The sequence below is a fragment of the Condylura cristata genome, unplaced genomic scaffold, assembly GCF_000260355.1.
Source record: "Condylura cristata isolate star-nosed mole 26May11 unplaced genomic scaffold, ConCri1.0 scaffold00015, whole genome shotgun sequence".
In the NCBI taxonomy this organism is placed as follows: Eukaryota; Metazoa; Chordata; class Mammalia; order Eulipotyphla; family Talpidae; genus Condylura; species Condylura cristata.
Genome location: NW_004567116.1, coordinates 10,969,229 through 10,996,526, shown reverse-complemented (window position 1 = coordinate 10,996,526; position 27,298 = coordinate 10,969,229). Strand labels below are relative to the sequence as shown.

At 43.6% G+C, this 27,298-nt stretch overlaps 1 long non-coding RNA gene across 1 annotated transcript in view; it reads left to right on the top strand.

The window, feature by feature from the left end:
- The first annotated feature begins 291 nt into the window (after positions 1-291).
- The window catches only part of LOC105853664, an 84,777-nt gene continuing 57,770 nt past the window's right edge, over positions 292-27,298 (top strand). Inside the window, exons 1-2 of the long non-coding RNA XR_001145455.1 lie at positions 292-309; positions 8,272-8,371. This is a non-coding gene — a long non-coding RNA (uncharacterized LOC105853664). The remainder of the gene's footprint in view (positions 310-8,271; positions 8,372-27,298) is intronic.

Sequence of the window (27,298 nt, the reverse complement as noted above, 5' to 3'; positions counted from 1 at the left end):
TTAATGCACATTTAATGTTTTGGACGTAACGTTCCGGCGAAATGCCTTTGTGTGTGGAGGTTTTTTCAGTACTTGCTAAAAATAGCACCAGGGTTTGATCGTGTTCCAGAAATAGACCGAAGGCTGTACTGGGATAAAAAGCCAGCGCGGGTGGAAGAAAACCTGGACATCACCGCATTCCCCCCCCCCCCAACTATGTCTGGAAATTAATTGTTGGATTTTTCCTCTCCTCTCTTCTGTCTCCCTCTTTCTTTCCACTTTCTCTTCCCTTCCCGTTTCTCTTTCTCCTCTTAAGGAGTTCCCGTTTGGGTAAGTAATATTATGTCATGTGCATGCCGCAGACTGTGGGTATGAGGCTTACTTTGTGCATGCTCTAGGATTCTTTTTTTTTTTTTTTGGCTGCCTTTTTACCCCTTTCTAAAGAAGACAGTGGACCTGAGGGGGGGGTGAGGGGTCTAGCTGGGTATCTGTGCATAAAGAATTTTGGGTTGCATGCAAAGGAACTGAGAGGGGGGAATTCTTGCTGAGATGGGAATCACCCTGACGAATCTCTGAATCAATAGCTGCTGCAACTCTCTCTCTTTTTATGGGTCGGCGCTGTTGAGCCCCGTTCTCTCGACTGCCCTCCTTCCCTCCCCATTTTCTCTGTCTTAAAGGGTGCCCAGATACCACTTAATGGGCCATCTCTCCGCGAGATTAATGGAAAGGATGGGATATGGATTAAAATTGCATGGATGGGGCTGGAAAGTAACGAGGGAATGGAGGGAAATCTCTGTTCTTTTGACAAACTTCCTTGCTTGGTCAAGGAGTCTGAGGACCGTGACCGTGGTCGCGGCTAGTCCAGGGCGCGGTAGCTGTCCATGGAAGGCAGGTGCTGAAAATTCCTAGGTCCTCAGCAAGTTCAGCTCCGAGCGCCAGGGGGCGGGGTTGGCGCCAGCAGCTGATAGCCCCGCCCTGAATGCCGAAGAGAGATGTGGAGAGGAGGGGGTTAAAGATGTTCAAAGGGGATAGTCGTGACTTCGGTGAGAGCTCGGGGGGCGGGGGGTGGGGGAGGAGGGGTGAGTGGGAAGAAAATGGGAAAAAAAAATTTAAGGAGGGAGAGCGAAGTGTTAGATTTGAGGATGAACCAAGGCCCAGCGCTCCAGGAACCGAAAGCCGGTGGCTCACCGGCTTTCTCTGCAGAGGCCGGCACTGTCTGGGTCTCCATTCCCAGGCGCCAGCACCTTCCCGCCAGTGGGTTTAAAAGATTGCTCTCCTGTGAGAGTGATTTCCAGAATTAGGTTGCTTTCTTCTGGGAGGCTATAGGTTGCTTTATTCTGACCCTGGTACTCTCTCACTCTGTGCCCCCCACACTCCCACAATTCTGCAATTCCCGTGAGGTGTCTAAGGATGTTTCTGTGTATTATGGCATTTTTCTTAACTATCCCCCCTTCCTTCGAGTCCCAGTCATAGAAGTCCCAAATGAATTGGTGGAATGAATGGATTAGAAGCCAGCGCACAGGAGTTGCTGGTGTGATGTGCAGAGAATACGGGCTTGGGAACATCGGGCGGCGCATTAAAGCCAAAAGCCAAAGCGTTTCGGAAAACCAGCTCGGAGAGAGAAACTGGGAGGGGGTGTTCTTTCCAAGTTGCCAAAATTATTAGGGGGACTATCAGCTCCCTGCGGCTGAGGGCTCCACCCAGAGTGAGATTCACTGAAATCAGTTGGAGACACTTTGGTCTAATCTGTAGCCAGACAGGTGAGGAGGGAGGAAGGTTACTGGGGGGTGGGGGGGGGTGGAGAGGATGACTGTCACGCGCACACAAAGACATTCATACTGATTAACTGTTGGGAAAAGAATAATAAAAATGCACTCTCAAACTGGCCCACAAGGGTGGGCTATAGACAGTTGGGGGGGGGAGAGAATGAAGTAATCTCGCAAGTTCTGCAGAAAGATTGTGTGAATGCAAGGATCTCTCGATATAATTGTATATAACATGTATAGTTTTAGAAACTAGGGGTTGTGAGTTATATTGAGGGGGCTAATTTTCAGGAGGGAGAGGAGAGCTCATGTTCTCTGTAACCACTGCCCCATCCTAATCCAAGAGGTGACCTGCTCCCCTCCCCGTCTGCCCCCCCCCATACACTCCGGGCACCAGAGGTGCAGCTCTGGAGGGAAATAGAGGGTGGGCCATGTTATTTTTAGTTCAGAAACAGTTCCGCGCTGGGAAGATTCCCTGGCTGAGACTGAGTATTCTCAACTCATAATAGTAACAAGGGCTGTTACTGATGTTGTGGAGAATGACACAAATAACTGCAACCTACACTTAGTCTTGACAATTACGCCTCTCTGCCCACCCTCGGCCTCCTCGTCATTCACCCGGACTTACTGGTTGCCTTTCCCAAGCCTCGCCCCTCTCAGCCCCTCAAGTTGCGTGGTTGTGTTTACAAATTCTGCCACATTTGCAAAGGAAATCTCTGGAAGAAGGGGGAGCGGCCGGGCTGGGAGGGGAGGTAGCGCAATAAAACACTGGCAACACGTGGAGTGGATGGGGGTGTGGGGGGATCCAAGAGTCATGAGGGGGGAAGAGGAGGACACCCCATGTCCTTATTTCCCCCATCTGCCCTCCCTCATCGCTTGGCACAATGCACAAGTTTACCCCCGAATTGAATCCTATTAAATAATTCAATGGTAGCGGTGTAATTTTGGTTGGAACCAGCACGGATTCCCAAGTCGTGACTGCAAAAAGTGAGTAATGCGCGCTGGCTGCGTCATGGCTCTAGTCACAGTTCATTCCGAACTGAGAAGGAATCGTGACTTCGCCTGGAGACGTCCCCTACATGGGAGACTTGGGGTGGGGGGGGATCAAGCCAGGGGGGACCGGAGTGGGGGTGGGGGGAAAGACCTATCCAATGAAAACCGCTGCCGGGGTGGGGGGGTGCATTTGAACTCCGCCGCTCGCTGTCTCGCTCTTCCCTCTCTGCCCGGTGCACCTCTCTCCCCCCTCCCGGCGGGAGCGTTCTCTGGCGCTTTCGCTCCCTCTCCGGCTACCCGACGAGTCCTCAACAAGTTGGAAGAAGGCAGGAACGCAGGGGTTAAGATCGGAAAGCCGCAATTACCAAGATCGTGACCCTCCCACACAGTACATTAACTTATATACTTACCTGGAAGAGCCTGCTTTGCCGCTGGGCAAACATCGTGGGGGGAGGGGGGTGTGAGGGGAACGGGCCAGTTGGAGAGGGGCTCCTTCAAGCTGGCTGCAGTGCGGACGGGACCAGCGCTCTCCTGGGGCCTTGGAACCCAGGTAAGGAGAATGGGGTCGGTGCACTAGTCGGCCAGAGGTTGGCAGACTCTATGGTCCACTAAACAGAACTTTCCCACCGCCCCCCACCCCGCAGTTGCCCGGCGCTGCAGCAGCGGTAGGCGCGGACTTTGGAGCCCCCTCTGGCGCTACTGGCGCGCCGACGCTCAGAGGGTGTGTGCGTGCGTCTGTCGGTGGCGGCGCGGAGGGGCTGCGTTGGAGGGTGGGTGGGTCACCGAGCTGCAGTAGGGTGATGGATGGGCGGAGGGGGTGGGTCGACAGGGTTTCAGAGACAGTGACTACTTCGTCTGCATACGTTTTCTAAGGCATGCACGGCGAGAGTGAGTGTGCGCACCGCACCCGCTCGCACGTCGATCCAAGGGGGCAAAGAACAAATGTGGCAACTTTCCCCCAAGTTCTTGCTATGTTTGCAGCATCCCGCTTTTGCTAAGTATTTGTCCACTGGGGGCTACCATTTTATGGGGGGCGAGGGGGGGAGGTGGTCAGAATGCTCTTTTGCCCCCACTTGTATTGGACGTTGATGGGGAGGGGGCTGCGTGGGAAGACAAAAGAGGATTTGGACAGGGTGGCACAGCACTGGGACGATCAGTCCCTCAAAGTTTGGATGGATGGGATGGCCGAGGGGGCCGAAAGGGGAACTGTAAGGAAGGAGAACGAAGGGAAGAGAGCTCTCTCCCTGCTCCTCCCATCCTGGGCTTTCTCCTCCTCTTCCTTCCTCCAGCAGATGCTGGAATCCCCCACCCTGGGATCCCAGGCCAGCAAGAGTCTCCTCCCTTGTCGTTCCCCTCGACCTTCTGCAGAATGGGTTTGCGGTGGGGGCTGGGGAGGTGCAATTCTGAAAGGGCACCTGAGGCGATGGGGCCGTTAGACCGCCTTTCTTTGGGGGAGGGTGTGGAGGGAGAAGCTTCACCCTTCCTAATTATCATTCAGAACTTTATGGGGGGGGGATTCAGGAATTGAGAACTTCTCATTTTTCTAGCAATAGGCTGACTAGGTGGAGTTTGGATTTAGGTTCATCTTTGCCTGTCATTTTTCTGTCTGAATTTTCCGGCTGGTGTGTCTTCAGGAGAGGTCGCTTTCTTGAATCCCCCTTGCTCCTTCTGTCGTCGCGCTCCTCCCCTCATCTGGGCAGCAATGAGGGTAGGGGTCGTGGCCAGCTATTTTGCAACAACAATATTTTAACTTGTTCCACTCTGGGTTTTGTTGGATAATTAGAAATGGAAATATTTTTTCCTCCCTCCCCCTTCAAAAAAAAAAAAAAGGATATGTGAGCTCTTTTCTGATTGGTGGGTGACGATTTTAGTCCGCACCAATGAGCTGGCCGCCTCGTCTGTATTTATTTAGTGCTCTGGGGGAGTTTTTCTCTTTACGCAGCGCCTGTAGTCACGGCTGGAACCTCGGCTGGGGGACTAGAAGGGACAAGAGGGGGTTCAAGGGGAACCCGAACTGTACCTGTTCAGAGATACGCGACTTTGCAGCCGGGGCTGGCGGAACCCTAATGAGAGAAAGGGGCGATAGGATAGATAGGCGGGGAGGCTTGGGTGCTGGGGCTACCGGAGAGGGGTGGAGGCTGGGCGTCGGGATCTCTGGTCCCTTTCCGCGGTCCTCTTCTCGCCTTCCACACACCTTTCTCGCGGCTGTGCGGGCTGAGTTGAGGATCGCGGACTGTGTGGAGAGATGGGTCGGGGGGCGCAAGGAAGCGGCGGGAGAGGGGCGAGCGGCGCGCGGGGTGGAAAGCTGCGCCGCGTTGGAGCGCGCTAGGGAGACCCAGCCTGCTCGGCTCGGGGGTTCGGAGACATCCTAGATTGAAGGCGGCGGCGGCGGTGGCGGCGGCGGACTGAAGAAGCCGGCAGACTCTGCCCTTCGCGAATCTTTTTGCGGTCTGGGCTTGCTGTACATAACTCAATAGCCGGAAGCCCTTACCCCAAAAAGCATTTGCGGAGGGCGCACTCATCGAGAAGACCACAGCTACCAGCGATCGCCGAAGCCCGCACCTTCCCGAAGCGGCTCGATCCGAGCCGTTCTCAGCCCGTTCCCCGTCTTCCACGGAAGAATCAATCCATTCCCTCCGGTCCTTCCCGCGCTCCCCGAGGTTTCGGTCACCCGCCTGCCTTCCGCGCGGGTCCCCCACCCCCAACTTTTAAATCGACTTTGTATAACAAGGGGAATTGGAGCAGGCAGTGGCGTGTGTTTTCGGAGAAGTGGGAAGAGGCTAAAATACAATAAAAGTTTACAGAAGTTGTGTCTCCCCCCCCACCCCCGTCCACACCCGGAATAACCCCATTCACCCTCTGCGAAAGAAGGATCTGGTCAAAGCCCCCCAGTCAGTACCTGAAATATGTATCAGTTTAGGACATGTTATGGTCATTTTTCACCCTAATGATCCAAATCTGCAATATGGGGATGGGGAAACCCGTGAGGGAGGGGCGGGAGCCCCCACCCCCTGCATCCTCTGCCCTAGCGTGGGGAAGGCGGAGGTGAGACAAGCGGGATGAATTGGGCAGCTCCGAAAAAGGGGGAAAACACCAGGCACCGCCCGCTCCCTGGAGTCACTTCTCTCTCCAACCCCTGCTTCCAACCTCATCTGGGGCTTTTTACAGCCTCATCCCCTTCTCTTCTTCAAAACTAAATAAGATGGAGGGGGATAAAATAGGAGAAAACTGGGGGAAGCCCCGCAGAGAAAGAGCTTTTGAGAAATGAGGTTGCACAGACTCAGAGCTAACCAGTAGCAGCAGCAGCAGCAGCAGCAGCAACAGCAGCAGCAGCCCCGTCCTGCCCTCTCAAGGCGCCCCATCCTGGGGAGGCAGGCAAAACTGCAGGATTGGGGATCGCCAGTGGGTTCCCCTCCTCCCTCTCCACTCCTGGCAGTCGTGACCATTTCGGTTACAAGTAGCACAAATCAGGCCTTCACCATGCTTTGCGCCCCGTGCCCTTCGCCAGTAGGAACACAGCTAGACGCCCTTAGGGACTGGGACAGAAGGGCACACATACACACACTGGCTCCCACTGAAGTGGACAGGAATGAGGGATGTGTCTAGAGATGGACGAGTCATGACAGAGGGCTGCAAAGCTCTCCATTGAGGAGGGAGGGCCTGATATCCCCGCACACCCCAATCTCCTTCTTCCAGCACATTAAAGGCCCACATGTTCCCCCCTCCATTAGCTGAGCACCCAGACTCTACCCTCTCCGGAATAAAGAAGGACTACAGTGTCTGACAGTGCTGGACAGAGTCAGTCTTTCACGGCTCAGTCTGCGAGAAGGCACAGAAAGCAAGGACTCCAGGCTCCAGGGCTAAATCAGCGCTCTTCTCCCCAGATAAAGGAGATTTTCCCTCCCTGATTACATTTTCTGAAAGAGTAAAAGGGTCTCTAAGATCTGCCAAGGACTTGAGGCAAAAGCAAAAGGTCTGGAGGAAATTCCTCCCTGCCTCTCACCTGGGGCCGTCTGTGGAGCGAGAGCTTGAAGGAGCGAGAAGTATCCGAGCTACGGTAGACTAAAAATTAGCGTCACCCCTTGTCCCTTCAGCTCCTCTGTTGTCTTTTGCTTCTTACATCCCCCTGCTCTCCCCAGCTTGAAAGCCCCCCTCTCTCCAGAAGCCTGAACCTCCACCAGCATGGGAAGACAGGTGACCTAAGAAAAGTGAACTTGCACAGAAGGGGCTGAGCCCCCGCAGCGCAGACGTCCGCGGGGTACTGCCTCCCTAGTGCCTTCACTATTCCCCTCCAAGCTGGGTTTGGGGCTGGGACTCTGGGGCAGGAGCACCGCGTGCGAAGCCGGCGTCGTGCGCACCAAAGCGAATCCTCCCCTCGCCTCAGCCAGACAACTGTTGCTGCCTTGAAGGAGCTGCTGCTGCTTACTGCACACAGCTGCTGAGGCGGCTGCTCGCCTGGGCTGGGACTGCTCACTTCAGATCCCGGCAGGGGACTAGCTGGAGAAGTCTCTCTTTGCGGGTGGTAGCTCAGGAAAGGACCCCCACCCCCTTCTCCCTTTACAGAAGAGAGAATCTGTGGCTTTGGGTGCTGCTGGTATCCCCTCCTCGCAGTTGCTTTCAGCTGAGGCCAGTGCCAGCTGATCTCCCCCTTTGTCTTAACTTTGTCTTTGCTGAGGAAGGAGGGTAAAGGGGGGGTTGTAATTCCTTTGAACCCCAAACTGCTAATGCACACCCCTTTAGAAAGAAAGAGAAAACAACAACACCATGTCTCCTAGTAAACCAGGGGCCTGATGGAAAGTTCCTAGCACTTGCATCTGATGCCAACCTGTTTGGGGAAGAGAGTATAGCTCCAGTCTCTCCCCCACCCCTACCCCCACCCCCAGCCTGCTTCTCCCTGGGAAATGAGAAACGTCCGGAGCCACTGGGAAAACTTGGTCTCCGAGCTCAGTCAACTAGTTTAGCTCCTGCCTGTGTTGAGAAGTCAAGATTGAGGGTTGTCTCACGAAGGCAGCACAGGGTCCCCTCCTGCCACTTGACCCCTCTTCACCCCTGTGTCTGAGCAGGCTAAGGGGGTCTGCTGGCTAATCTGGCGGCAGGCAGGCTGATTTCTAGCTGCTTGGTATCTGCACTGCACCCTGTCTCACACCTCCCCTACCTTCCAGTCTAGAGTAAGGGTCCCTCCCTCTGGCCTTTGACCCCTCCTATTTTCCCGAGGTCTGTGTTTGCTTTGAGTCTTCTTGCCTTCGCTACTTGAGGTTGGGGCAAAGAAAGGCATAGCGTCAAAGGCTTGGGCCACCGGCTGCAATCTCAGGCCAGGACCCTTTTTCTCTGTCCCAGAGGTGTTTCAGACTGGGCAGGTCTGGAATGTTCTCCTGAGCCAGCACCCCTCCTTGTAGCTCTTGGCTAAAATGTATCCTTCTGTCCTTTCCCTTCCCTTCAGTCTCCTCATCTGTGATTTCCTGTCCCAGCCCCCCTGAGTCTCCTATTCTTTTTTCCATTCAGCAGAGTAACCTTGCTCAATTTTTTGCCCTTTCAGTTGGTTAAACTTGTCCTGATATGTGGAAGTCTCATGAGGAATTGTCACTGAAGAGACCCCAGAAGTTGAAGAGTCTGGAAAATGAGCTCCAGAGTCCGAGGTAAGTGCAACAATACCTGTGCCCAAGGCCCATGGGCCTCCACACGCATTTTCTACCTGGTGATGTAAATGGGGAAGCCAGGACCCAGTGGTTGGGGACTGTCCTCAGTGGCTCAGCTTTCAGCATAGAAAGGCTTATTTTTGGCAAAAAAGAGGTTGCAAGGGAAAACACGGTATCTTCTTTCCTGGCATTTCCTCTAGCAAGACATGAACCTGGGGCTTAGGAGACTTCTAAACCCCCACTACTGAGGGGCACAGGCCTTATGCATTGTTTCTTCTCTACCCCCAATTCCAGGGGGGTACTTTAGGCCCCTCTGGGGCCTAGGGAATGTGTAGCGTTCATTTGCTGAGCTCAGTTCTCTGAGTTATGTGTTCTCCTCAACTAGAACTCAGCATAGGACATGTAGGAAGAGTTTTTGGTCATTGACTGTTTTTCGAAGAGTCAGACACACTCTAAATACATTTCCTTTTCCTATTAACCAGAAAGATCCTTTGGCATAGAGGTTTTGTTTGGCCACCTTTTGGAGCTTCAGTGTCTTACTGTGATTTTTATTGGTAGAATTCAGTTCAGAGCTTGACAGAATTTTGAAACCCTAGGGCTGGTAGATTTGTGAGGAAGGGAGAAACAGATCCCCAGCCATTCTTTGGATATTATATGAGCAAATGTAGGAAGCTTCCAGAAAACTAGAGGGAAACTAGGTTCATGTCAGGAGAGAGGCACCTGGAATAACTTTGGGTCATTGTACAAAAGAATTATCTCCTCTCTTAATTAAATGCTACGTGGATTCTGTGAAATGTTTACATGTTGACAGTGGAACTCAGAAAACAAATAACTGGATTGAACTCTCCCATAATTCCCACCGTGAAAAGTGAAAGCCAAGTCTTCAGATCACTGACTGAACCTCATTTCTTTTAAAATCTCCATTTGAATCTAAGCATCTGATGTTTGCAACATTTGTCTCAGAAGAAGGGGGGTTGTGTTCATTCTATGACATTAACATTTCCTGCACCCCCTTCTTTGACATTTGCCAATCGAAGAAAGTTAAGATTCAGAGTCATTTAAGAAAACAATTTGGGGTAGAGCCTCACCGAAAGGGGTAAACTCCTTTAATCATATTTTAAAAAGCTGTCCATGGGTTCAATATTGAACTTCGGTGTAGCATGTAGCATACCAGAGCTGGAAAGAGCTATGGAGGATACAAAGATCGGTACTTTCATTTTGCAAATCAAGAAATAGAAGTTCAGAGAAGTTAAGTGATTTTACCAGAGTCACACCATTGGGGGTTACAAATCTTTCTTTTTCACTAAGTATTTCCTACCTTTATCAAAAACTACAGATAATCCATGAACAAAATCCAGGACATTGGAACAAATACCTTTCTAAAATGACTTGTATTTAGGATATCCAGGTTCAAATGCAAAGACTTTACAGCAAGTTTCTTCTGCTAGTAATCAGCATTCTGGGGGTATCCCCAGGCCTCTCCTCTCACCTCTGATGTGCCTTCACCTCAGAGCCTCCATATTGGCCCTGATCTGCTGAGCAAGTCACGAGCACAAGAAATTTGCTGTGTCACAGAATCTGAGTCTTGGTCCCTTTCTGAATCTCTCGTAGCTGGCAGCAGTTTCATGAGCTCTGGAACCCTCTCCCTTCTCTTCTCAGGGTTATAGCTAAGTGTCATCCTTCTAGCCTGCTGGGCTTGATTTTGAGCTGATAGGAGGGTAAAAAGACCCAGCTGGAGTTTTCCCAGCTTCTCCTAGTCAACTTTCCAAGCAAGGAAGACCCTCAAAAGGAGATTTCAAATCAAGCGGGATTTCATTTGATTCTTGTCTCTCAGATCTCTTTTAAAATGTTGTAGATCACCTACTTGTAGGACAGCTGTGGGGCTGGTCAGTTGTTAAGCTTAAGATTTACTGTCGACCTCTCCCTCTAACTCCGCTACTTCAGTTTCACCTATTTCCATCCATGTCGGCCATTTCAGTGGCCCGGCAATCCTGTCCTGGGCACCTAGAAAGAGTAGGGCTGTGGCGTGTCTCACAAGGAGACCGTACTAGTGGTCCTTTTCATAGATCACTATGAAAACTCCCCAGTTTCTGCTCCCATCTCCCCTGGGGTCGTGCATGCAGAAGTCACTTCTAACTAGAAAAAAAAGGTACATTTCTCTGCTTAAAAGAAAAGGGTTTGGAGGACAACACGTAAAATGGCGGAAAAAAAGATGTAATTAGCTTAAAAAGCAAACCAAGAAGACTGACAAGCAGCAGAAAATGTTAAGAGAGCTATAACTATTTGGTCCTGATGATTTAGTTTCATGCCCTTGAAGAAGCTGTGTTTGCCTTTCTAGGCCTCAATTTCTCCATTTATAAAAATAGGTACTTTAGAGCTCAGATTCCTTTCATACGTTCATTTATTCAACAAATGCTGAATGTTTAACCGACACTTGTTTATTGAGTCCCTGTTATGTCCCGAGCCCTATTCTGGGCATTAGAAATAGAAATAAATGCTTGGGCTTCTCTTTGATTACCTAATGAAACTACGGACTTCCCAGAAAAACAAAAAACAATAAGGAAGAAAAAGAAAAACCTATTTACATACAATTTCAGAAGGGCTACAGTCTCCCTAGAGTCCATAAGCCCTAAATTTACATTTTTTTCTTCTACAACATTTAGGTTTATAGTTAGATTGTATCATACAATCTTGATTTTTAATCTTTTTTTTTTCTCTGTCCTAATAACACACTGTTGCATTTTTATCCTACTTTTGGTCCCTCTTTTTTGGAGAACAAATAGTTGGAACTCAATGAATGCTGTCAATGATCAGAAGAAATGCTGAACAGAGTATCTGTTACTGAGAAGCAAAGCAGTCTGAGGGACAGAAGCAGATGAGAAGTTTCGTGACCAAATGTAGCCTGCAGAATTTCAAAGAGACAAACCATCTTTTAAGCAAAGGGCTCTTGGCAAAGTCTGGTGATTCAGCAGAGGGAAGAGAGACTCCTACAGGAGCCTGACTGTGTGAGGCCTCAGTGTCAGGCCTTGTAGCAAATTTCCTTGGGTGCTTTGGACCACCAGGAAAGGTTAAAGCCAGAGAGCACAGGGAGGCTGGAGAAGAAAAGGAAATGTCCTTTTGTGGGCTGCTCAGGGCCGGCTGGCTCTGCCACGTTGGTCACGCCTCCTCCCCACTGGCAGGGGGCTCTGCTGAGGACATGTGTGAAGAAGACACTGGAAATCTTTGAGGCTCAGCAAGGACATGAACAGGTCTGTGAGCAAAGGTTTCGCGCTAGTTATGAGCCTTCCAGGGCCCCTTTCTTCCTACCCTCAACATTCCTCCTTGCAATAAGGAAGGCCTGGGCTTTTTCATTTAGGACCCAGGGGTATTTGCTGACTTCAGTCCCAATTAGATCTTGATGCAAACTTTACTGAATGGGAGAAACAGATGCTATTTTTCAACACGTCTGTGGTCAGAAGTCAGTGGAAGACACTGCTGGCTGATGATTCTGACTGTGAAGGGCCCAGGTTAGGATCTGAACCTGTAAAGACTTTGTTGTAATTTTGAGGATAGGAGGAACTCTGCAAATATCTACTTAAGTGAGAAGGCAGCAGATAGCTGCTGTAGAGACTAAGGTCTAGAAAATTTCATTGAGATACAAACACACTTTTTCAATTTCCTCAGCTGTGAAATGGGGGTATGATAGCAAGATAGCCATGGTGAGGTTTTGGCGAGGGTTAAATGAGATTATGCATCTAGAGGGTTAGCTGTTTTGTTGTTACAGATAGATTTTCCTGTCTGACATATGTAGTAGTGACATATAAAACTTAGATCATAGAGTCAGCAGTCACAGGACCTGAGATATTCTCTGAGGGGCAGGTAAAAGATAATCTTTTCTGGAAGCATCTGTCCATTTGCTCCATAGCCGGCCAGTGCCCAGGGTTACCCCACTGGGAGCAAATCAGAAAGTCTGAGAGGAAAATCTTTTTCTCTACTTGATGCATCCCTTCACAAATATTATCTCTTTGTAGTTTCTTTCCTCTTTAATTCCTTGCTTTCAAGTTCTTTTTAAAATCTATTGAATTTAATCACAATTGTTTTAGCAAGTCTCTTTCTTTTTACATTTTAAAAAATTTTTTGGTCAGGGTAGAAAAAGCAATTTACCTCAGATATTTGTCATTCACCTTTTATTTTCTTTCAGCTTATAGCCAGTCCTAAATTTTTGAAATGTGAGTCCCACGAAGGAAGGACTAGAGGGAAACTGGAAGGGCAAGAAAAGATAACACTACTTGCTCTCATTCACGAAGGCCAGCCCTCCCCTGAGCACCCCACGAAAGGACTGTCCCTTCTCCAGGAGTCCCTGTGCTATCTGGCTCCTTCCTTCCCTGGTGGCCCAAAGTACCCAAGGAAATTTGCTACGAGGCCTCACACTGAGGCCTCACACAGTCGGGCTCCAGCAGAAACCCATTTCTCTTTCCTTTTCATACATATTTTATCTTTCCTTTTTTTTTTCCTGCCTCATTTTCACTGCCTTGTAATCCTTTGATCTCCTTTACCCCCAGAAAAAAAATAAACAACAATCTTTGCTTTTCTTCCTTTGATCCATTTAACTTGTCCTATCAGGTTTTATTTATTTGTCTTGGTTTACAAACTGCGGGGATGATTATAGGAAGAATCCGATGGGTCTCTATGTTTCTGAAAAAAAAAAAAAAAAAAAAAAAAAAGGCCTAAGGCTACTAAATTTATAAACCCCAAAACCTGCTAAGCCCACCTGAGGCCATTCCAAAGAAAAAGGAAAAGATGTTTTGGGTTTTGTTAATTTGTTATTTATATTATTTTATTTTGGTTAAAACTGGAGACATTTGCACAAACCTTCCTACATTTAAACCAAATACCTACCATTTGCTTTTATTTGGGGACTGTCTTTTTGTTTTTATAAACAGTCCTAAGAGGAAGCTCAGGGACATGTCAGACACTGTCTACAGAACGGTGCTTGCATTTCTTCTTTGCAAGGATAAAAGCGGCATAGTTGGACGGAGCAGTAAAACCTAGTGGTCAAAAGCCGTGGGGCCGTGAGGCCGAGATTTAGGGCCCGGTTCTGCTGCTGTTTGCTGCATACACCCTAAGCAGGTTTGGTGTCAGTTTTCTCACCTGTCCAATGGGGATGTGAAAGGACCTATTTCATGAGGTTGTTGGGAGAACGAAACGAATGCTCAGAAAATAGTGCATCTTTCAGGTTAGTAGCATACACTTCACTGTTACTGTGAAGACGGGGCCCAGCAGACCCAGTGCTGGGAGAATTGAAACAGGGCTAAGGAAGCAGAAAGGTAAAGTTACTGGGAGTCAGCAGGTGGGAATGTCCCCACATACCGAGACCCAGGTGTTATGACTTGGGCTGTTTGGAAGAGAACAAACAGTGACAGCATGAGGGGCGCTGGCGAGGCGCGCAGGGCCTCTCTGGAGAGCTGGCCACGTAAGCGGTACCCTTTAATACCTCCTGGACAAATTACTGAACGTCACGTCACGCTGTAAGGACTCATGATCCCCAAGGACAACTCATCTAGAAGGCCCAGAGCTTAGGTTAAAAAAAAATCAAATTAAGAGATAGTTTCACTATTTATTTCAAAAGGCGATGGGTGGTAGTGCTGGTGGTTTTTCATGAAGAGGGGTCTCTCCTTCCCCCTTTGCATGTGTGACAAGCAACCTGGTTCCTGAGAATCAGAAGATAAAAGAGAGCAGAAAACTCACGGGTAGAGGTGGGGGTGCTAGAAATTAAAATGAAATTGTTTGGAAGATTCTGTGATGCTCAGCTGATGAAGGGGTAGTAAGTAAATTGACATCTATAGATTAATTAAAAAGGAAGAGTGAATTAGTTATAAGCTTTATCCTTTCAAGCCTGACCGCCTCTGGTCCTTACCACCCATTTTATGAAATAATATTTAAAAAAAGGATGAATACAATTTTCACTCTTGCATTTCCTTATGCTTAACTTTTTAAAAAAATTTAAAATAGATGTAGTTAATGGAGTATAGAAGCTGTGATTTATACAAAATTTATTTAAAGAAAAATCTTTTCTTGAAGGACAGTTCCTGAATAATTTTTACTCATAAAAATGTTAAATACAATTACAATCAAAATGTTGAGAAAATATTTTAAGCTGTAATTCTAATCTAGTATTTTCATATGTTTGCAATTTTATAAAACCCTCCAATTTATAAATGTTTTCCTCTTGAAGTTATCTTATTAGAAGTTTGACTAGAAAAAAACCTGTTTCAGGTAGTTTTACTTAAGGAATATTGGCAAGTAAATATAAGCAATTATAAAAACAGTTGCTATCACTTCAAATTGACAAATGATGTTTAAAAATATAAATGTATTGCTTTTTAAAGATAGCTATTAGCTTTTGATTTTATTTCTTAATGATATTTTAGAATTCTGAGAAAAAGGAAAATCTTTTAAAAAGAAAGGAAACCTTTTAAAATAAACTATTCACATTTTAAAATCTTATGACCTAAAAATCTCATTTCTTAGTGAGCTACCTCTTAAGTAATCTGAGATTAAACATGAAATTTTGTGTTCCTTTTCTTTTCTTTTGCTTTCTGTATAGTCAAGTTGTATAATACTGAAGACAATTTATCCCAGTAAAGATTATTATTTAACCAAGGCCCAAATATCTAGGAAGATATTTTATTTATAAATATAAAACATTAACTTTTCATGTAACACAAAGGAAATACAACTTTCCACAGAGAGAAATGTGATAATTCAGTAATATACTCATTTTGGTGGGAGGGAGTGTACCTCTTTCTTCTACAAATCATAAATTCATCCCTTATTTTGAAACTAAGACATCTTTTGAATAATCTTTTTTTAGTTAAAAATATAATTTTTAGTCAAAATGTTTTTTCAGATACAATTTTAAACTGAAAGCATATTTTTACTAACATAAATTTTAAGATTTGCTATTTTAGCACTAGGTTGATTTCATTTTTGCTTTTCCTTTCTGTGTAGATTGAGAAATTTATAAACCTTAATATAACACAGAAAAATAGGTTGTTTAATTTACAGTATTTTTAGTTATAAATGGATTTTACATGACACTAAATAGTTACTGCTATTGATTTGCTGCTTTGCTTTTAGCAAAACAAATTTTTTTTGTTGTGGCCTTTTTTGAGAAAGTAGTAAAACCAGATGATAAATTAAAGTAGGTTGCTTGAGAAGTCAGATTATAGAATTAAATGAAGCTTATGGAAATTTCCAGGTGATGGGTCCAACAATCAAATAAAAAAGTATAATATTCCAGCTCACAGAATTTCCCCACTTTAAATTTTCTCCCCAAATTTCACACATCTTTCTCTTATCTTGCATCACGCTCACCAACCTGTTGCATTTAAGTGGATATGTAGAAAAGTCAGGATGAGAAGTGAAGTGATTAAAATCATGAACTTCCTCAGTCGATGGCTCCACTCCGACTGCCATTTTTCTGAGAAGACAGGCACAACCGCAGGACACAGTTTTTGTGGTGTGTGTATGTTTGTTTTTGTTTTTGTTTTTATTTTCCCTGTTAGCTGTTAACATGCACCCTTATGGGGGGAAAGATAGCTTCTAAAACTACCTTTTTTTAAATGAAGATTTTATATTAGTCATGAAGGGAGGTTGATGACTGTTAATTCTTTCTTTGCAAGGGAATCTGAATTAATTTTTGATGTGCACTCTCACAGGATAATATGTCTTTACTGAAGGTAGGGAAGGAAGACTGTGATCTCAAAAGAACCTTAAAGGGGAAGGGGAAAGTCTGTCACCAGCTAGGAAGTGACTCAGAGACAAGGTAAAGAGAGCTGTTCCAACATCTTAGCTCAGTGAGGTCATCAGAACCCTCGTCATTCTCCACGTTTTCAATTTCGTGAAGGCCCTTGTGTTCCGCGCATCTCTGCGTTCACGCAGTGCGCGTGTCCACGGGCAGAGACGTCAGTTAACCCACGTGCTCAGGCAGAAGCCTGAATTTTATGGTTTTATCTGAGTGACAACAGTCTCATGTTGGCTTAGGCTGATGAGTTTATGAAAAGATGAATCCCTTTAAGTTTTATTTAAAATTGGAGTCTAACGCACAAATTAGTTAATACTGACATTATTTTTGACGTAAGTTAGTCTTTTCTTCAACAGGTAGGTTACCGTCAAATCTGAATTAGATCTCTTTTTGCCTCCTGGTAGTGACTGATCATGGAGCTGTGAGTTATAAGTGCCTGGCAATGCTAAATCAAAACATCTTTAGATAAATAAAAATTTAATCACCAACCTTGAATATGGGGCAATCCCAGCAATGCTGTGGGAGAGGTATTATCTAGAACGGTTTAGCCTTCGGTATATGGAACAAAAAAAATTATAATTGTCCAATTTCTAAGTGCTGTGAAATCAGAAAGAATGCTGTTTCATTTTCTCTTTGTCAACTACTTTGAGATCCTTAGATGGAAAGCAATAGGTAATCTAATTATGATCTTCAATGTTGCTGCATTCATCATTGTTCACTCTTGAGTTTGTTATTAAAAATATTGTTAATGAGCACAAAAAACGATAGCATATAGAGCAGAAAAATTAAAGAAAAAAAACCTAACCACAGGAAATTAAATTTGAGGACAATTTGAGGTGGGTTTAAACACAATCAATCAAATGAAATTATTCTCTGCCACTTTTCTTGCTGGAACACCATGTAGGAAGGAGAACTTAAAAAAAAAATGGATATGTCGAGCTTATTTAAAACTTCAGTGCTGTTAAGCTTGTCATCATGTTTTGTAAATATAAAAATCAGTATTCTCTGAAAGATTTTTTCCCCCAAACTACAAACAAGATTATAAGAGGAAAAGGTCAATTCATCCTTCACCCTTATAATTGGATTAAGGGCTTTCTGAGTCATAAAGATGTTTAACTTTTAAAAATCTTAATTACTCTGTAATGACCCAGTCCTTCAACAAATGGTAATCATTTATAAATACCCTGAATTAAAAGAAATACAATTTGGGGAAGGTTTTTCTTTCAGGGAAAAAAATTGCTAGCAGCTTCTATAAAAGGTTGGATTTATTTTATTAATATATTGAAAATACAGATTTGGAGGGAAATGTTCTTTGGGGGAAAATATTCAGCTAATAAAAAATGCACATTTGATTTTAGGAAAAGCATTCAATATAGTAAAAAAGTACTCTTAAAAGGATACTAAAATATATGAGGAAGTTGAGTCTTAAAAATATTCTATTAAATTGTATGCTTAACTTTTTATTAAGTAATTTGGTTTTCTTATTTTTTTGTATGTTGATATAACAGCATTGTTCTTAAAATGATGTCCCTTCTTGTAGATTGACTTAGCCTGGCCTAAGAGCTAACGAACAGCAACAGCCTGTATTTAGCAGGTAGATCCCTCTTTTAGAAGAATCCTTCTGCCCCTCCTTCATTTGCCTTAAAAATATTTTACCCTGCGAAGTATATTATCCATTGTTTTGCTTTTCCTTTTTCTTAATGAATACTTTCTTTTTCTTCAGAATTTCACATCATGCTGCCTCCATACCACAAAAAGTACAGTAAAAAAATATGTTTTATCTCCTTTTTTGCCCCCTTTTAGTTTTATTCCTGCAGGGTAAATACTTTTACAGCAAGCCAATAGTCCTTATACAATCAGGGCCTTTCAAGAAGCTACTGGGCCATTCTCCACTGAGGCCCATTATTATGTGGTTTGGGTGAAACTGTCTTGGTGAACTATCAGAACCGCATGCAGTAGACATGTGCCATAAACAGAGCTGTCAGTCTCACTGGGCACTTGCACCACCGAAACCTCTGCTTATCCTTGTTTTCTGTGGTAGCAGAGAGAAGGAAGGATTCCATGTGTCTTTTGGAACACAGAGGCACCAAAACCAAGATAAAGATTCAGAGGTTTACGTTGTCAGGTGTACAGACACATACTTTGCATCTTTTTACCCAAACCTGTCTGAGGGAAGGTTTCGTCCAGTCTATTGATAATTTTGAAAATAGTAATTGAATTTATAGCCACTGTTATTAAACAGTCAATGATAGACTTTTTTTAAAGGGTTATTTATTTATGCATGCAAGAACTGGGGTTCAGGGCCAGGAGATGTGAGAGGATTCACCAGAGACAGAGTGGGAATAGAAGAGGCAGCTCTATTGAAGTACATTGCTGAGGGGAACAGTGGGTAAGACAAGAAAGGTCAGCTATGCCATGGGGGTCGGCTCCCGGGCAGGGGAATAGAACTTGTGCTGCAGTGGCTGCAGATTGCTTGATAGGGTGGTTCTTTAATATTGCATTCCTAGGGAGGGCCAAACCATAGACTTCCATTGATGATCTGCCTGAAATCGATTGTTACCTGCACCCTCGCCCCCTGAAGTTGGTGCAATTCTGTTCATTTATTCATTTATTTATTCAACAGAAAATCCTGTGGAAGATTAGTCAGATGGTAGATACAAGGGAAGATATTGTTGGTGGTGGTGATTATTGAATTGTAAGGGTCTGTGGGTTTTTGAAGCCATCCTCATCTGTAAGATTAATGTGTATAAAATTAACTTTCATTAGTTTCTTACTAAAATCAACCAAATTAAAAAAAAAAAAAAGGTAATCCTTAGTGGGGAGCAACCGAAAAATGTTTTTGCTATTTAGGTAGTCATTGGACTTAATTTAAAAATTTCTGGAAAATATTCTTTCATGAATTGAAAGCTTTCTATTTCCCCCTGAATATATACACAAAGGAGAGAGAGACCTAGAATCTATTATCCTGTTTACATGATCTTCTATTTTATGTATTATCTCATATTTAAGATATAAGATATCTTGTATTTATCTTATATCTTGTATTTATCCTATATCTTATATTTTAGTGTTTATAGCTTGGCCTGAAAAATGAGCCAATTCCCAAGTCATTTTGTACATTCAATATCACGCTCATTCAATATCACGTCTTCACATTTTATAGAACTGATAGGGACCCTCAGTTCTTAACTCCCCATTTTTGTACCACTTAAAACTAAGGCAGCATGTGGGGTACCGTGTTTCCTAGAGCTCACAGAGAACTAATGACTGATCTAGGGTCAGAATCACCTAGCCTGATGAGGCCTAGCTCAGAACAGAACAGAGACAGGATGCTAAGTTCTTACTAAGAAAAACAAGCAGAAAAAAAAAAATACTGTTCTTTTCTGGCTAGGGAATTTTTATAAGAGATTTATTGAAGACTAAATATTTATTGCCATCTCTATATGCCATCCAGCTGAGTCGAGCAGGCCAACTCTTGTTCTCATTTAAGTTTCTTAAGGGGGCATATTTAATGATCTCCCTTCTGAAGCTTAGAAATCAAGGGTTCCTCTTGTCTTCATAGACATCTCTGAATACATGAAATGTGTGACAGTTCTGCTACATATGTAAAACACAAGAGTAAACTAGATGACGTCTGGGGAAATCCCTGGTAGCCACAGTAGATGTTCCATAAATGGTCATTCGCTTACTACCTCTGAGGACAGACAGACACAGCAACTAATCCAAGACAAAATGAATTCAATATAATGAGAGGTCAAGGTATATTGCTGTGGCACTGAAGAAAGTGGTTAATTATGATGGGAATAAAGGGGACAGGGAACCTGTGCACTATGCCTGGTAAAACAAACAGAAGTATTCTTTTTTAAAGATTCATTTAGTTATGCATACAAGACCTGGAGTACAGGCCAGAGGTATGATGGGTGAGAGAATTCACCAGAGGCAGACTGAGGAGCAGAACAGGCAACTTGATGAAATACACTGCTGAGGGGAGCAGCAGGTGAGACAGCAGAGGTCTGCTGTACCATGTGGATCATCTCCCTGGCTGGGGATCAAACTCGTGCTGCAGTGGCTGTGGACAGCTTCATAGTGCTGCGCTTTAACCCATTGCACCATCAGGGAGGACCGTAAAATGAGTAGAATTTTGATGGGAAGATGATAAACACTTGCCTGGCTGTAGGAATTCCACCAAAAAGCTCTGGAGTCATTGGTGCATGACATATTTTAAGAGGACCGGGTATTGAGGTAAGGACTTAGAAGGACAGTGTCTGCCTTGGTTTCCCCAAGGAAGGATAAAGGACACTTTGCAACAATGTGGTGGACCTCCGAGGCTTTAGGCTAAGTGAAATAGGTCAAACTGTCAAAGACAAAAATAGAAATAAAAATTAAAAATTAAAGGTTTGAGGCCCTCCCTGGTGGCGCAGCGGGTTAAAGCACTGCACTGAGAATCTAAAGCCGCTTCAGCATGAGTTCAATTCCCGCCTGCCCCGGAGGTGACCACATGGCGCGGCAGACCTCTCCTGAACCCGCCCGCTGCTCCCCTCAGCAGTGTACTTCGTCGATCTGCCTGTTCTGTTCCCCACTCTGTCTCTGGTGAAGCCTCTCACCGCCTCTGAGCCTCTGGCCTGTACCCCAGTTCTGTATGCACAAATAAATAAATCTTTAAAAAAAAAAATTAAAGGTTTGGTTAATATATTGCAGTGTGAGCACTTGGTGACTAGAGTGATAAAGAGGGAAAGGAAACTACAAGGGAGCAGATAGAGAGGACTTGAATGCTGAGCACAGGACTTGGAGCTAAACTTCCACGGCATGACACTGTCACTGAAGGCTTTAGATGTGGTTGTTGATCTCTTGTGTCACTATTACAGAATGGCTGGGAAGAGGCAGAAGATGGAAACAGGGAGCCTAAAATACATTCCAGTTAATTCTGGTCACGAGGAAAGACCTCCTGCTTTTTTGGTAATGCCTCAGGGAAGTCACGACTTTGTAACGACTTTGAGATTCTTGGTAGGAACTCCGGTCAGGTGACAGCTTGATTCACACGACCCTGGAGGCTGTTGACCTGAGGAGCAATATGGACCTTAGGCTTCCGTGACCTTTAGGGTTCCCGGTACTGGTCAGTGGCCTCCAAGGGGCAGCCAAAGTATTCAACATCATGGTTGTGTGTGATGTGAAGTGGCCTCCTGGGTAGAGAAAGTTCATGGTGAACAAAAGAATGGCTCCTGAATATGCTTTGTATTTACAGAGTTAGAGTAGAGTTATACACACACACACACACACACACATGAGTTATGCTGCTGTCTCATGTGTCTGGTTTTCTATGTCCTATCTTGCGTAGACTCCTTTTAAACTATGTCACTCAGTAGAATAATATCTCCTTCCCCAGACAGGGGAACATTAGCTTCTTGTAGGAGAAGGATCCTATTTGTTCAGCCACCTGAATGTGTCAGGTGTCCACACGCCATCTTGCACGGCATGCACTTGACATAGACCTCTCTGATAAAAGCTGTTCTTTAGTCTTGATTTTTTTTATTTAATAACATAACAGTTTATTTTTACATCATTTTGTACACTTTTTTTGTTTTTAATCTCAATCCCTGTGGGCTTCCCATCACCGAATCTTTAGTCTCTATTTTTTTTTTGAAGATTTATTTATTTGTGCATACAGAACTAGGGTACAGGCCAGAGATGCGGAGGGTGAGAGGCTTCACCAGAGACAGAGTGGGGAACAGAACAGGCAGATCGACGAAGTACACTGCTGAGGGGAGCAGCGGGCGGGTCAGGAGAGGTCTGCCACACCATGTGATCACCTCCCGGGCAAGCGGGAATCAAACTCATGCAGAAGTGACTTTAGATTCTCAGTGCTGTGCTTTAACCCACTGTGCCACCAGGGAGGGCCTTTAGTCTCTATTTTTAAAAACAATTATTTTATTTAATTATTCTTATAAGAACTGGAATCGAGCCCAAGGTAAGAGGGTTGGGGGATGAGAGTATTCACCAGACAAAGAAGGGAGCAGAATGAGCAGATGTACTGAAATATACTGCTGAGGGGAGGAGTGTGTGAGACAGGAGAGATCTACTGCGTCATGTGGGTAAGCTCTCTGGCCAGGGACCAAACTCTTGTCACAGTGGCTGGTGATGGTTTGGTAGTGCTGAGACTTTAACTTTTGTGCCATCAGGGAGGCCCTCTTTACTCTTGATTTTGACTCTCTGTTCACTGATGATCCTTTACTGGATCTCAGTGAAGTTGACTCCTCTTGCATCTTCTTTTCTGTTTGTACCAGCCCATACCAATAGGAAAATGTTTTTATACTGGTCTCAGGGTGGGGTCAGACTCCTCTTTCACTTCATGCCAGCCTGCAGGTCTCTTCTCTTTTTGATTTCTCTCCTCTGTGCTTGTTTATATCCCCCTTCTGCTTCTTGGGATTCACATCATCATCCCTAGCTGCTCTTCCTTCCGTCATCCACTTGGCTTCAACTGCCCTTCCATTTGAAGTGTTCCTCATACAAACATCTCAGGTCCCTACTTTTATGTCCCCAATAGTGCCTTCCCTGTCAGGGTGGGGAGCACCAGGTCAGGTCAGGGAAATCCAACCGGTAGGTGGAGGCAGGACCTAGCCAGACCTCAGGTTGGTGTCGCTCCCCAGGGGAGTAGACAGCATGAATGTGTGTGGAGTGATGCTGTGATGTTACATGCACATGACTACCCAAGGGTGCACTCATCTAGAGAAGAAGCAAGTATATGCCGGGTTAGAGGCTGTATGCTGGGTGTTTAAAACTCTGTGTCGTATTTCTGCCTCACTTTGGACAATATGGTTTAGTAATTAAATATTTTTTTTGTTAGTAAATAGCACACATAAGCTCATTCTATTTTTATAATATTTCTATTGTTTCCACCACAACAGAAATATTAATTCTATCTGTTCAACCATCCAGCAATGCTGATGCCTGGATCTCTGGATAGGAGATCTACAGTGCTGATATACACCTAGTGGGACGCTGGTATTCCTATTGTGGTAGGACTTCATCTGTTTTTAAAAAACTTTCCTTTTGATTTTTTTGGGTAACATTTAAATTCCTAGTGGGAAACCAGAATATTGGAATGAAATAAATACTGGTTCATATAATAGTAGTTTATATGTCTCTTAATATTATTTTTCTAAAAAGGAGATTTTGCTTATTTTTACTGAAGTAGCTTTGGTTTGTAACATTATTTGTGTTTCGGTTGTATGGCATTATGTTCTGATGTCTGTGTACACTACATTATGATCACTTCCAAAACACTAGTTCTCATCCACCACCATATATTTTACCCCTTTTATCCAGCCATTCTTCCCCTTTCCCATTGGTAATACTATTCTGTTCTCAGAATCCAAAAATTTTTGGATTTTTTTGTCTTGTTTGTTTCTTTAGCCTCCACATAAAAGTAAAATAATAAGGTATTTATCTTTCTCCATTTGACTTTTTCACTTAGCACAATACCCTCAGGTCCAATCCATATTATTGAAAACAGGCAACATTACATCTTTTTTATAGCTGAGTAGTATTCCATGGTGCCTATATTCCAAGTCTGTATCCATTCACTGGTTGATGAGCACTTGGGTGTTTCAAAATCTTGGCTATTGGAAATAATGCTGCAATGAGTATAAAGGTACATATATGGTTTTGAATACTTTTTGTTTTTTGCATTCTTTGGGTAAATATCCATACATGGAATAACCTGTGTCTCATTCCCTTATGTGGTGACAGAATGAAAAAAATTATTCAGAGTCCACGTGCGGAAAAATGAGAAGCCTAGAGGGACTACATCACAAAGGTGCAGCCCAGCACCAAGGGCAGGCTTGCTTTTATTTAGAATCAAACAGAAAATAAAAAAGATCAAAGAAGCAAGCATGCAAACAGGGGATAGACAAATGGGAGTGAGGATGTATAACCAGCTGACCCCAGCCAAGGCAGGGAAATCAGGAGAGAATCAAGGGCAGCTCAGTGTTTTTGCTCTTCTCACCATAACATCTATTGCTGTTTCCAGCTCATGCTGTTTTCAGCATGTATAGAGGACTTTTGTCATGAGAAGTTTCTTATCTCAAATCTCCCTGTCCCTACTCAGGATAGTCAAGGCAAAGACACAGAATAGTTGAGGCACAGAATAATTCAAAGTCCCACAAGCAAGGTCATAGGGTATTTCCATTCAAAGTTTTCTGAAGAACCTGTGTGGTATCTGCACCAAATTACATTCCCACCAGTTTGCACAGTTCCCGTCTCTCTACATCTTCACCAAGACTTGTTTCTTGTCTTTTGGATTAATAGCCATTCTCACAGATATGTGGTGATATCTTGTGGTCTTGCTTTGCAGTCCCCTAATAGAAAGTGATAATGAACTTTTTTTCTTGTGCCTGTTGGCCATGGGATATCTTCTTTGGGGAAAGGCCTATTCAGATTCTTATTTTTTTTTTTTTTAAATCAGGATATATGTTTTTTTTTTTTGCTGTTGCAGTGTGTATAATTTTTAAATATCGTCTCGCCAAAGGGCTGCGTTTCTATTTTGATGATGGTCTTACTGTGCAGAAACGTTTTAGTCCGATGTAGTTCCATCTAGTTTTGCTTTTGTTTTCCTTGTTAGATCCAACTCAATAAAGATATGGTCATGTGAGGGAGGCAACTGCTTATATTTTCCTTTATGTATTTTATGTTTTCAGGTCTTAACATGCAAGACTTTAATCCATTTGTGTTTATTTTGTATATGAGTTATTAGTTTAGTTTCATTCCTTTGCATGTGGTTGTCCAGCTTTTCCGGTACTATTTAAGATATAAATCTGTTTCCTATTTAATATGTCCCATCCAACTCCCAAATCCATAACTTTATTTCCTTACATTGAAAAAAATCAACGTATTGTTTTTGCTTTAAAAGATAGTATAAAGTATAAACGTATATAAGATAGCATTTTAAGAATAGTTTGTGATTTTAAAAATTTTCTTAGACTCATAAATAGATGGATGGATGGAGATAAACACTGATGATATTATTACTCTTACTGAAAATGTTACTTTGCTGCTCTTTTGATACAAAATTATTGCATTTAATTTTACTTGAATTTAAAGGAGAAATGGGTCCTCCCTGTGGCTTAAGGGGTTAAGTTGCAGCATTAGGAAGCTATCTGCAGCCACTGCAGCAAGAGTTTGATTCCCAGCAGGGTAGCAGACCTCTCCTGCCTCCTCCACTGCTCCCCTGCTCAGCAGTGTATTTGGGACAATCTGCCTCTTCTGCCCCCAACTCTGTCTCTGGTGAATCCTCTTACCCCACACCTCTCGCCTATACCCCGGGTCTTGTATGCATAAATAAATAAATCTTAAAAAAAAAAAGACTAAACTTACGCATTTCTTTATCAAAAGAAATAAAATTTCTTAGCATATCCCTTCTACAGTTAACAAGAGATTATGAAGTACCTTGAGAGTCATTATATTTTACCCCCAAAAAATTCCACTTAAAGCAGTCTTGACTTAGTCTCTGCCTTTTTCTTTCTCCCACCTCTACTTCCTTACTTTCATTTTCATTGCTCCATAACATAGTATTTTGTTATTGCTATTTCATTCTGTTATTGTTATTTGCATATGGTAAGTTTTTTGTATCATTTCTATACTTCCATTTCATAGCTGTTGTCTAGTATTCTTTCTTTCTTTTCATTGTGTTCTTTTACCACAGCTTTTCCATCCTTGAGTTCTTTATTTGGATTGACTGTATAATTGGCTGGATTTCATTGTAAACATTTTTTCTTCTTCTTCCACTCCTCACTGCTATTGTTTTGTTGAGTTCTTGCATATATGTTGTCTTTATAGTTGAATAAGCATACTATTCTTGGGTTACACTTTATTGCTAGAGAACCATGTAGTTATTTACCCATTGTCTTTCTGTTGTGGAGTATGTGAAAAAAGCTGTCAGCTTTCTCATCGTAGGTAATTTACACTTTCTGACTGAATGTCAGTGTTTTTCCTTATCCTTGATATTATATTTGGCACTGTGGTTTTACATTCAATATTTCTAAAATCCAGGGTGTGCTTTTCAATGGACAGATTTAATTTTATCTGGTTTAATTTATTAGCTGTAAGGCTAGAAGTTTACTTAATATCTTTGCCTCTGTTTCTTTATTTGTAAATGTAAATAATTATATCTACCTTATAGAATTGTGGGAATGATTTGTGTTTATGTACATAATGTGTGTGGAACAGCATCTGGTATATAACAAACACCACTTTAAAGCTTCTTATTTTCATAGGGAAATTTTCTTAGGTTAGATCTTTCAATACTTTTATTTGTTAAGTTTGCTGCTTTAAAGATGCCAGTAATAATAATAATAATAATAATAACAATAGCCACTGTTATAATAACCACATTATTATTGATCAGTTTGCTTGTTACCAGGTTTGAAATTTTTTTTAAAGATTCATTTAGTTATGTATACAGAACTGGGGTACAAAGAGGATTCACCAGAGACAGAGTGGGGGGCAGAACAGGCAGATTGATGAAGTATACTGCTGAAGGGAACAGCAGGTGGGCAGGTGAAACAGGAGAGGTCTGCTGCATCATGTGGTTCACCTTCCATGCTAGGGATTGAAGGCTGAAGCAGTTGTGGCTAGCCTGATAATTTTGTGCTTTAACCTGATGCACCACCACAGAGAGTCCAGGTTTGGAATTTTAAATGAGAATTTTCATGATCACCTTCTTCCCAGAACTTTTGAAAAATCAGGATGCAGTGAGGAATCTGGCCTGCTCTACCCAGAACATATTTTATTTTAGCTGCCACTCTTTGAGTCTCACTAAGTTCCTCATCTTGTGTTTTGCCACCAGTGAACTTTCTTCTTACTTCAGTAGTTATTGAAGATGGAGTTCTTGTGAGGAACCTTTAACTCAAGGTCCTTCTCTGGGCCTCATTCATTTCCATCTGTCTTGATTTAGTCTCTCAGGAATAGAAGGGCTGAGTATACAATTTTTTAAAATTATATTTAAATTTTTTTTAAGTCATTCTTCATTTTGTGCATTTGAATATACAATTTTTAAAAATTTTGTTGTGACATTAGGTTTAATTACAAAATGTATGTCTGTTATTGTAGCCAGTTAAATGATACAAGGTTGTATAAATACAAAATTA